Consider the following 12,588-nt stretch of genomic DNA (forward strand, 5'->3'; position numbering starts at 1 on the left):
GCATCCTCTCCTAAAAAAGCCACCTGCTGACCCCTCCTGCCTGGCTAACTATCTCCCTATCTCTATTACCCCCTTTCTGGGTAAACTCATGGAAAAGTTGGGCCTCTCCAGATGACCATCCACACTAATCTTGCTGGCTGCCTTCATGACTATCAATCTGGATTCCGGGCATCCAGAGGCACGGAAACTGCTGCTCTGAACACCTGTGAAACCATGCTTGCAAATCTCGACTACAACTCTCTCGCTGTTCTTATTCACCTCGTTCCCTCCTCTGCCTTTGACATGGCCAACCATTCCCTCCTCATAAAACAACTCTGTGACACCCTCGGTATAACTGATTGGGAACTGGACTAGCTGACCTCTTTCCTCACTAACCACCCTTCCCATCTGCAATTGGGCATTTTCTCATCCACCACCAACCTCTCTACATGTGGTGTCCCCCAGGGCTCTATCCTATCGCCTTGGCTCTTCAATATCTATATCTCCCCTCTTGCTCGCCTGATCTCCTCCTTCTCCAACTGTCTGTACACCATTCAGGCATGGTGCGCAGCAAGCAATCTCTGTCTCGATGCCAGTAAGATGAAGAGCCACCTCATTGGGAAAGATGTGCCCTCTTTTCCTCCTACCTTCTGGCCACCCTCTTTGGGCCCTCTACCCACACCATCTTGTGAGGCCAAAACCTCTGTGTCATCTTCAACTCTGCTCTCTCCTTCACCCCTCACATCATGGACCTTACCAAAAAGTCTCACTGCCAACTCCATCTCCTCAGAGGCATTCTTCCTTTTCTCACCTTGCCCCAGAAGCTCAATGTCTCCAGAGCTCTAGTCCTCTCCAAGCTAGACTACTGCAACAGCCTCTTTTTCAATATCCCTGTCTCCTCCCTTCGCCGCCCCGAGCTAATCCAGAATAGGACTGCAAGACTTATCCTTGGCCTGTATCTCTCCAGCCCCACAATGTCTCCACTGGCTCCTGGTGGCTGCAAAGATCAAATTCAAGACCCTCTGCACAAGCCCTTCTGGGGACTGGGACCACACAATGTCCAACTTTCCCTCCCTAAACACTCCCCTGCTAGAGCCATACGCTCCTCTAATTCCAACTCTTTGACTGTTTTTTTTTCCACTGTTATTATTTCCCCTGTTCCCTTCTCACACTCCTGTTGTATAAAGCACCTTACAAATGCTCAATAAAATAAAAAGAAAATAAATTAACAATTGAAGCAGGCCTCAGCGTAACCCCATCTCCTTTAGAACAGCTCACAAGGTCCACAAGATCAAAGGCGGTTCAGAGGTCCACCAAAGCCAAATATATTACCGAGCCTTTCATTATTAGATGTTTGCTATGGTCAAATGAAGATTCGTGGTCTGATTCATTGCACCCAGATGCTCATGAAAGCCAGATTGGGTGTCTGACTGGATAGAAGTCTCGTTACGCCACTCCGTTATTGTTGCACAGAGTGAACAGCCAAAAACCTTTGATGCAATGTCTAACAATAAAATTGGGACATACAATCCAAGTAATATTTTGTCCCCCTTTTTATATAATCGGTTAACGATTACAAGTTCCCAGCTTTTAGGGTAGAAAAGGGTACTTTTAATATAATTTAAAAAGCATGAGCCATTAGAGCCACAGTGCTAAATGATATTTAAATAAATCCACTGAAATGTCGTTGAGCCTGTGACTCTTGTTGACTTTCTGTGCGTCAAGGGCCTACCACTACCTCTTGTAGAGTAAAAGGATTTATTATTTTACATTCCGGCTGCCATTGCCTTGCCAGTCATAATACGGGGTACTGTCATTGGTCTCCTTAATGCCATCAGTGTCGGCGGAGAAATTATCAACCCACATCTGTGCTGGATTAGAACTTTTTGTTATCAGTCCAACAATGTCCAGCGTTTAAAGAGTTGACGGATGCCACTACATTGCTTTGCACATTGCAGCCAACTTTTCTTCGACTTTCTTACGGGCACAGGTAGACTCCTTCCTCCCCAAGACGTTATACTCCCTATTGTACCGTGATTTTTCACTGCGATCTCTTCTGTTTTTTTTATAGTGGATATTGAACCATGTTTTTGGCTCCTTACCCATTCCACTAAAACTTACTTTTTTGAGCAGTAAATCTGCTTTGACTCGTTGAAACACCTCTAGGTGACACTCAAACTGGAGATCAGAATCGTGTCCATTTAAGATGTTGCGCTTTGGAACACTTTTGTATAAAATCATATTAAATAAACAATCACTCAATCTCACAATACACCACCATTTTTAAAGAATTCAACCATCAGAAGGATAATCATTCAGATTAATCGTCTGCCAAAGAAGGGTTCTCCTATTGGCCGCCAACAGGCCCTCATTCACAGCCACCCTGGGACTTTGATGGCTAATAGTAATAGTAAGTGATTACACTTAGTACATGTGTCCCCACCCCTGTTCACCAACATATGCTAGTGAGTAGCGGAAATAATAAAATAATTAACAAGTGATAATCCACTGTGGCCTACAAAAGCCAGCTTCTCAGGAGTGGCCAAGCTTTTCCGGCCATTAACTCTCATTGCTTTGTCAACTAAAAACATATTTTCGTTTTATAGAGTAAGTTTGCAGGGATATTAGCTGGTCTATCTCCATATATTGCAACCCCCATGTCATTAACTCCACCACCTGCAGGGGCATAAAAGGTAAATCAGTCTATTTCATCCCATCAATTCAGTGTTCAAATCTGTTGTTACCAATCAGCATGTCAGACTGTGGGGCCTGCTTGATGTGTTGGAAAGCCTGTCAAACTTCCACGATGCCAGGTTAGATTGCTTTACTCTCATCCCTATTTGCAACGGCCCCAATGTTTTGCTCAATCTCCGAATGACACTGAAAATCATGCTTGGAGGATTCATAATAGGGTTTAGTCTTGACGGCTTCTCCCCACTTACAATTACATTTGCAGAGTCTTGACGGCTTCTCCCCACTTACAATTACATTTTCAGGAAACTCTAAAACTCTAAAGCTCTTCTTACCTGGGAAGCAAGACTACATAGTTAAAACGAAGCTTTGGACCATTTAACGAAGGATGGAAGCATTCGATAAATTTTTCAGGGTTCCCTGAACAAAATAAATCGAAAAAAAAAAAATAATATTAATGGGGTTTATAAAAAATACCCTCAGGGGACATCTGTAATTTGAGAAGCTGGCAACTTTAAAGCATGTAAGGACTGTGAGTTACTCAATGATGGCAGCAGAGTCAGTGAAAAAAGCATGTGTTGCTTCTTGTGTGGAAAGTACTTGAGTTTCCTCGGAATTAAAGTCAACTGGTGCATAACCCATCTCTGACCCATTATGCATGTGATAATGTGGACAGAGCATCTGATGTTGCACTGATCTGCCAAATCTTCTGGATTTCAGACTATTGCCAAAGTAGGGGAGGCACCAATAGCAGCAGCAGAGCAAAAGGGAGCCACTGGGCCTGGGTTGTGAAAAACAACAGCAGTGCCTAATGATGTGCCTGTCCCATGATGTAAATGCACTTCCCCCGAGATCAAAACATTTCATCCTGCCTTCTGATGAGGCTCCCTTGGAAGAACATTACAAAAAAAATACAGTGTTTGAGGCGAATTATCCTATATTTTAGGAAAAAACACAAAAATGCCTACATTAGTGTAAGCCTTTTAATGCTTCTGAAAAACTATATACTATCCCATATTTATCAAATCATGCCATGAGTAGGATAATACAAATGATAAGTTTCCTAGTTTTTCATACCCCACCGTGAATAGACAAGTGTATTTTGCCAATCTACAACAAATAAAACACTACTTTCCTTTATATACATATATACACTGATTTTAGTCTAAGCTCAACATGTTTCTGTTCCTGTATGGTATTCGAGAAACATTCATCAGGAGCTAGGTACTTGATATTCTATCTGTAGAGGATCTTAACTCTATTGATGTAAAAAATAATCCACACAACAAATGTAAAAAAACTATAATTAATTAGATTACTTCTTAGAGGACTACCAACCACGAATTGTCGTTTTAAATATTATTTTACTGCCGGGGAGACGGGGTTATTACATTATAGTTATATTATTTTCTACATTCTGTACAAGCAAAACATTGCATATATTCTAATCTACCCGAGGAGAAACAATCATCACAGGAGAGATTGATTAAAAAGGTGCTCTAATCCTGGTATTGCTACATGGACAAAAAGGGAAAAACTTCCATCTCTGCAGTTGAAAGGCTTACCACACTGTGGTCTATCACCGGCGCCAAAATTTGCATTTCCGATATGTCATAGAACTTCCTTTCAATACATGACAAATCAACATAGGGAATTTGTTAAAAAATATATAATCTTAATCTGTGGCCCATACACATTAATTTTATTAGCACTTACCATACAGAAATTATTCAAAAGTGCCAAATTATCGTTTTCATGTCGGTTATTACATTTCCTTGCAGCACCTGCATTGAAGCGTAAGGAGAACATCTTCTATTATTTGAAGCCCTATTAATGTGAGTGGGAAGACCTACATACTCTCCTTAAGGGAAGTTTAAGAATGCAAATAAAATGGCATTCACATCCGAGAGTCTGATCACACTCCCAGCAATTTATCCACTGCGATAACCGGAGCTCACTGTCTTTAGACTATGTTAACAAACACCTTGAATGTAGCCACTTTCTGCACATGCTGCACTGTGACACCTGTAGTGGCTCCACTTATGTTGTTCCCTCAATGCCCGTTTCATTATGCATTGCTCAGTCAGGATGCTCAATGCACATAACTGCTGACTCCCTGACCACAGCATAGCCCTGGGCGCCTCCATCGGCTTTTTGGACAGCAAAGGAGCACAGGGAATAGCCCCCCTGTTTCTCTATGCAGCTGGTGCGGTAGCAGCACCCCAGCAGTGAGTCAGGCATATCATATAACTGTGGGGCAAGGCAGCCACCCGGAAACTTGTTCGACTTCTATCACCAAGTTTGAAAATGATGTCGTTTACCACAGGGTTTTTTCAAATAGACAACATAGTCGGTGTCACTCAAGAGTTTGAGTGCACAGGCACCCCCATAATGTCGATCAGGGGCCGCAACTCAAACACCCAGTCCAAATTGACCCGCAGCATGGACCACCTCTAGATGCAGTGACTCCTACCACCTCTGTGATGATGAAGAGGATGAAGACAGATGGAGTCACCAGGATGATTATGAAGGGGATGAAAAAGGCATTATGCCTTTGGCTGTTCCAAAAATTTGTGGCAAAAGACAAATAGATTCAGCAGGCCCAGCCAAGATAGGCCTTCTCCTAGCTTCCACTCGACGTAGAAAACCCAAAATTGAGTCGATGCACTATTTGGGCATAACTCCGTGTAGATGTAGCTGTCAGCTACTAGATTATCCCAAAATTAGGCCTGGGGTCGCTTCAGGGCCCAAACCGGAGCCTCCTGAAGTCCCACGGCCCGTTGCACAAAATGGCCGCCAGCCGCGTGGGCAACGCACTACCCGCGGCGTGAAACGAAGTCTGTCTTCCGACCTCGTTTCGGTGAAAAATTGTTCCGATGATCACCGCCGGGCCCGGGCATCGTTTCCCCCACTCGTCGCCACTGTTGAGGGTGACTGGCACCCCCTGCGCGCATCGCCGCAAGCCCCGGCACCAAGGACTGAGACGCACACGTCCGTCTTGGTTCGAGCTTCCCGGTCGCTCTAATGCGGCCGGGAAACGCCCCATTTATTTGTACTGCACGCAACGGCGTCCAACATCACGCCGCCGCGTGCGCGCCCGTCATCGTGCGGCGCCACACACAGAAGTGTTTATTGTGTTGCCAAAAGTTGTGCTTTGCATGTGCGATAGAAAAAAGGTTTAGCATCTGGCGACCAATGTAGGGGACATGTGAATATTAAGTGGTTGCAAGGCTGTACGTTCCTTTCAATTTCAAGTAGAGCACTTTGAAGGCTTCTTTGTCATTTACCAGGAATCATTGCCGGTTATTTCTGAAGTGTGAGTCTTTTTGAATGTGTTCACGTTAGAGATTAGGTGGACAGCCATGCTTTATATGGTGTATGGACCCGGGCCCTGAAATGCCAGGTGGACTTCATAGGAGTTCTTCATGACAGAGTTGTTGGGCACTGAGGTGCATGCATATGTACCAAATGATGCCCCAGTTTCAGACATTTTATTTTACATGGATACCACTTCAGTAAAGAATGTTGGACTATGGTCTTACTAATTTGTGTGATGTCTGTGGCCCAGGACAAGTATTTTTATTTTGAGACCAATGTGCCTCAGGCTGCTGTTGGTGCTCATCCATTCTTCAAAAGCTTAGAGACACAGCTAACTGCTTAGGTTTGAGTTCTGTGATGTGCAATGTGAATGCATTGAGATGCATTATGAGTGAAGAGCGTGGTGTGCACCTCGGAGGAAGACACAGGATGCCAGCATGTACAAAATGTAGAAGTCTTCTATGTTTCAGGGTATAGGTTATGAGAAGAGGGAGAGCATAGGGAACATCCTTCTCTCAGTTGTGTTTCCCAACCTGAATTACTGTCATCCATGGAACCCAGGGCTCCACCACTAGACAACATTATATGACTTACATTGCATATGGCAATGCAATCCCAACACTACACATCCCCCTTCCTTAAAAGCCTATAGGAAGGGGTCAACACACAAACCCATACCAGATAGGAAGGGGTCAACACACACACCTATGCCAGTCAGGATCCCATGTACAGCAACACACAACCAACCTCACTGTAACACAGCCACATTCACAACCACCAGTGTATTCCACCAACTGCGTAACTAATATCCAAAACCATCACAGAAAACATCACCATCTATCCGGGACTACAACCCCTGAATCTCGAAGCTGCAACCTTTGAGCAAAAAACACACTCTACAACATCCACAACCATCCCAGCATATTCGCCACTCACACCACCTGCCACACAGGGTCTCAGGCCTGCCACACCCGAGCAAGCACATTCACAACACACACAAAAGAGCCTATCATTACTCAGGAACGGAGACATTCACAACCACAGAAGAAAAACCAAACACAGCCAAACCTACCACCAAGCTGACCTCACAATGGGATCCTGTCATGCAACAATTATAACCTAAGACCACCAAATACGATAGAGGGTACCACTAGCATACCACTCCCAAAGAGCACACACAAAAGCAATGAGCTTTTCATCACATGGGCCATCATCACATGGGGCATTCCACCAATGATAGATCCTGATATCATCTCCATGGCTCCTCATCTCAACAAGGTGGCGCTGTTTTTCATTGTGCCCCCATGGGTACTGAATTTCATCATTGGCTCCACATCCTCATCACCAATTTGTAGTGTGCAGCTCCAGGAGGAAGACACAGGATGCAGGTATGATACAGGAGCCCACAGGTACAAAATGTAGAAGTATTTTATGTTTCAGGGTATAGGTTATAAGAAGAGGGAGAGCATAGGGAGCATCCTCCTCTCCGTTGTGTCTCCCATCCTGAATTACTGTCAACCATGGAACCCTGAAGGAACCCCGAGTTCCACCACTAGACAACATTATATGGCTTGTATTGCATATTCCAATGCAAGCCCCAATCTACACAGAGAAGGTAGTGTATGTAATATGTGCTTTGTTGTGCAGTGTGAGTGTCGTGTGGTGCAGTTTAAATATATATGATGCAGTTCTCTGGCTCCTTATGTGGTGTTTATTACAGGTAATTTGGCGATTACACCTATGTGCTGATGGGATTAGGCTGTGAGTGCTAGATTCCCCTGCATTTGAGTTACCAAGAAAATCAACACTAATGGCAGGAAAGAACCATCAACGAATAAAAACTCTATTGGACAGTCTCAGGTATTGCACGTATTGCAGGAAGCGAAAAACAGTTTCAGGAGAGATGTGTAATCTTTTTAGTCTTCACTTTGAGGACATTTTGTACTGGAAATATTGATGCTATTAGAATACAGGTGTAGCCCTCCCTTTATTTATAACTTTGCAAGCTTTTTGGACTGCCAATTGCTGTTGGTAGGAAGCTAGTTCAGGCCAGCGTGTATGGATGCAAACTAAACGCTTGCAGGATACATAGCGGATGTTTGCCGAGGCGTTGAGGAAGGCAAGACATTCCGCACCCATCTGCTATCAGGGTCTGCCTTGGTCCCAAACCCTTGTACATAATTCAGAAAACCTACAATAGCGTTTGCTAATACTCCATACAGTATGGAAACCTTAGGTGTATACGAAATATACTCCAAGTCTGAGGATCTGGCAATCTCCTTGCCATTTCTCCATCCTGCAAGTGTACCCGTTATATATAGATCAGGAATATCTGAATTCATTCAAAGTCATCGGCCAGAATGAGTATTTGTAACAGTCTTGGATTACTAAGAACTTTGCTCCTCTGGTGGGCAAGAGGGTACCACTGGTAGTTCGTATCATAACGGTAAACAATGTCCGTGGCCAGGGAGGTAGAGTATGGGCCTCATTCCGAGTATGGCGGTAAGGGATAGCGGCCACCGCTAACGAGAGCGGTGGCGGTAATCCCTTACCGCCATACTCCGAGTTCCCTTAGCGCCATGGTGCTTTTAACACCTGCTTTTAGCAGGCGTTAAATACCATGGCGCTAAGGGACCTTGATGTTAATTACGCCACCGTAATTTACGGTGGCGTAATTGACGCCTTCCCCACTCCCATTATGCCCTATGGGGCAAGAATGGGAATGGGGAAGGGTAAATGGGGATTGGGGAATTACCGCCCCGCCAACCTTGGAATGGGGCGGTAATTCCGCCAACCACCAAGGCGCTGCCGGTCCGGGTACGGCGTCAACCAAGGCGTTAATAGCGCCATTGGTTAGCGCCGTACTCGGAATGAGGCCCTATGTATTATATTGAATTGCACGATTCTGGTAAAAACTTCCTCGCAGAGAATTATTTAAATGCAAGCTTCTCCTATTGCTCTGTGATCTTTCTCTAATAGACTAATTATTTTCAAATGATTTACTGACCCGGGGGTCAGTAGCTTTCTTGTCACCTTATTTGAAGGATTTAGTATAGGAACTTTTTATGGAATAGAACACCCAAGGCATTCTAGATGATTGAAATCTTGTTCCCAACCTTGTTTCTGCATGTGGAAATTCCGCATTTAATGCAGAAGGTCTCCGGACTGACCCCTATAGTTGGTGTCACAGGATGGATACATCAGAATACACATTTCACAGCAATGTTTCAACACCTATATTTGTTCTGATAGGGAAAATATTGGAAGAATACCTTAAAAGGATCATACTAATATAACAGGGTCAGGATGGAGGATGAAACCAAATTACGTGACAGACCTATGCTAGAAGGGCCTAGTGTCCTGAGTCCTAAATACCATCAATACTCTCATCCACACAATTCTGGGAGGTCCACACTCAGGAAACTATCCTTCAAAACATGGTCCCAGGGAGTTTTAAGTGCCCAAACACTTTGTGACTTAGGCTCCCTGGATGGCCCTGACCATGAGTAGTCCTGCTATTTCCGCTTCTAATGGGGGAAGACATTTAGTCCTTCTATCTTGCCCTAGGGGCTGCAATCATGCTTTTACAAGGGCAAACCTTTATACTGTGCCCATCTTGCTCTATTGGTTTTCTAGGTAGGATTTAATTCCCATCTGCCAGTTCCATGTGATAATGGGCCTCATTATGAGCATGGCGGTAGTTACCGGCACCGCCACCCGCGATTGAGCAATAACCAACCCATTGCCGGTAATTGCCCATTCGCCGGTGTCAGTATTGCAGGGCTCCCGATCCCCATTCTGCCCAATATGAGTTAGACCTGGCGGGTTGTCAGGCACCTGCACGCAAAACTCGTAATTCAGCGGGACGGTATGAACGGTGCCAGTGCATTACCGACACCATTCACACCATCACTGCCAACATTATAATGAGGCCCAATGTCCCCGCAAAAATGTAATATGACAAAAATGTCACCAAAAATGCCAGTGGTTTGCAGGGACATTATCACATTGAACCTTTTTTTCAAGGTTGGTGGGGGACACCCCCGCCAGCCTGCTCCCCTTGACCCCATATATATGGTCACATATATAAAGTCGCCACAGCCTTTTCCCGACAACCATATGTATGGTGACCATATGTATGGGGATAATATTACAGGACACCCATCTACCTGAGTAGTGGTCAGGCTTCAATAATGATCAGCCCCCAGCCAGGGGTATTGCTCTGCGGTTGAGCCCACCACAGCTCCATGTAGGTCCACAAGGCATTGCAAAGACTCTTTAGTGTGCACCGTTGACTGTAAAGTCCAGTATCTGAACTCGAGCCCCTGTGGGCTATTATATTGCTCCTTCTTCTCAAGGCATGGTTCCTCCCCTGGCCTCTCCTGAAAGCCTTACCCTCTCTTCAGTGGGCCTCACTTTGCTTAGCAACCCCTGCCCTGTAATCATCCCATAATGTGACCTCTTTGGCTTGACCTCCACAGAATCCTCTTCTCTATTTCTCTCTCTCTTCCTTGTTCTGCTTTAACACCAACTCTCTGGACTGCTGCCCTAACACCCACAATAGTGGCTTGTTTCTGTCTCTGTTAATAGGTTGGCTTAGGCATCAATTGTAGCAATGTTCCCTGTGATTGCTGACTCCGTTTTGCCGTTAGCTTAGAGTTCTTTGATTGATATTCACTAAATTGTTTAACTTTCTCCCCATGTGTGGCCAGTGTGTTGTAATTTGGTTAAAGTTGTGTGTGTTCTGTAGTAATTCAATTCAGCCAATGCCTAAGGGCACCAAGTCCAAGGACACTAATACCATATGCGCAATCTTGGGATGAGGCATATCTGTAATGGCGGATTAGCCATCCGTCACTATGGACATGAAGACGTTTTTTGCATGTTGCACTGTACTCTCTTTCTCCTGCGGCAGCACAATTCACTTTATGCTCAGTTCCCTGATCCACTTTGGACTCTGCGATCCCAACATATGCTCTTTGAAGAGAAGTTGATCCCATAGAGAGGCCCAAAGTTCCTGCTTCTATGGCAGTTATTACACACCCTTTTTGATGTGTAATGTACATTATATCCCCCAATTTGTGATAACATTGGGCACTTCCCCACATCTCATAAAATGTACCTTGATGGATGGGGCATACCATGGATGGACCTGTTAAGTAAACACGTGACCATAGGGAAGACTGGGGGAGTCCTGGAGATTCCGCCAAATAGCACCTCTTACAGTTGCATTAGGTGAGGGTGGGTTGCCTTAGCCTCAAGAGTCCCCCATCCCTTCTCTATGCACGCTTGAGTGGTGACTTTGTGACATACCTCCTCGACTTCTACCTGGCCAACTTAAAAGCCAGATTTTCCATTTTTATGATGGGGTGTTTTTTTCTCGAGGAAAGAGTTTGAGTCTAATGTAGAAAGTTGTTTGCTTCAAACCTATTTTCTTTTGAAATTATACCATTCGCAGGACTAAAACACTTGCAGTGTGAATGGCTAGGCATCGGTTGCAATGTGAATGCCTAGGCATCCGTTGCAATGTGAATGGCTAGGCATCGGTTGCAATGTGAATGCCTAGGCGTCCGTTGCAATTTGAATGGCTAGGCATCAGTTGCAATGTGAATGCCTAGGCAACAGTTGCAATGTGAATGGCTCGGCATCAGTTGCAATGTGAATGCCTAAGCAACAGTTGCAATATGAATTGCTAGGCAACAGTTGCAATGTGAATGGCTAGGCATCAGTTGCAGTGTGAATGCTAGGCATCAGTTGCAGTGTGAATGCTAGGCATCAGTTGCAATGTGAATGGCTAGGCATCAGTTGCAATGTGAATGTCTAGGCAACAGTTGCATTGTGAATGGCTAGGCATCAGTTGCAATGTGAATGTCTAGGCATCAGTTGCAATGTGAATGACTGGGTAAAGCCAGGCATTACCAATAAAGGAGAGGGTGAATAATGCATCGTTCTGAGGTTGGAATGCTTGTATTTTAGTCTGACTCAAATTCAATCGAGAGAACTGGTAAGAGTTGGACTTGTCTGTCAGTGATCCCACCATGGTGGAGAAATTCAGGATAACCTCCTTTAATACTGCACAAGGCCTACAATGGCATATTGCTCTGTATTGGTCGCTGGACGGGTACTTTATGGACTGCAATGACTATTTCGTTCAAGCTCTGTTCTAGATTATAAGCGGGTGGCAGAAATTAACAAAAGAAAATGTGGAATGCATGTTTTGTGCACATCCGGCATAGTAGAATATTTCTAATCCCTCCCATAATGCCGAACACGGGGAGAAAGGGTGTCCTCCGATCCCCTAGTTCAGCCTAATGGGCTTCGGGGGTTGCAGGGGTGCCCCTCGCTTACATTACATGAAAAGCGGGGTACAAATGTAAACTAAAAAATCTTCGGCTGTGGATTTTTCACATAGATCCGATCATTATAGTGTGCAACAACATTTGGGAGTATTAGCTATTACCCTGGCCCTTCTCAAGGCCTGGACCACTAGATGTAATTGACACATATGCTCTTCGCAGTTTCTGCTATGAATAACGAGGCCAGCTATATACACTTCTGAAATTGAGCATTACAGTCGCAAGACGCAGTCCATAAGCCGCT

The sequence above is a fragment of the Ambystoma mexicanum genome, chromosome 7p (assembly GCF_040938575.1).
Source record: "Ambystoma mexicanum isolate Mex_15411 chromosome 7p, UKY_AmexF1_1, whole genome shotgun sequence".
NCBI lineage: Eukaryota > Metazoa > Chordata > Amphibia > Caudata > Ambystomatidae > Ambystoma > Ambystoma mexicanum.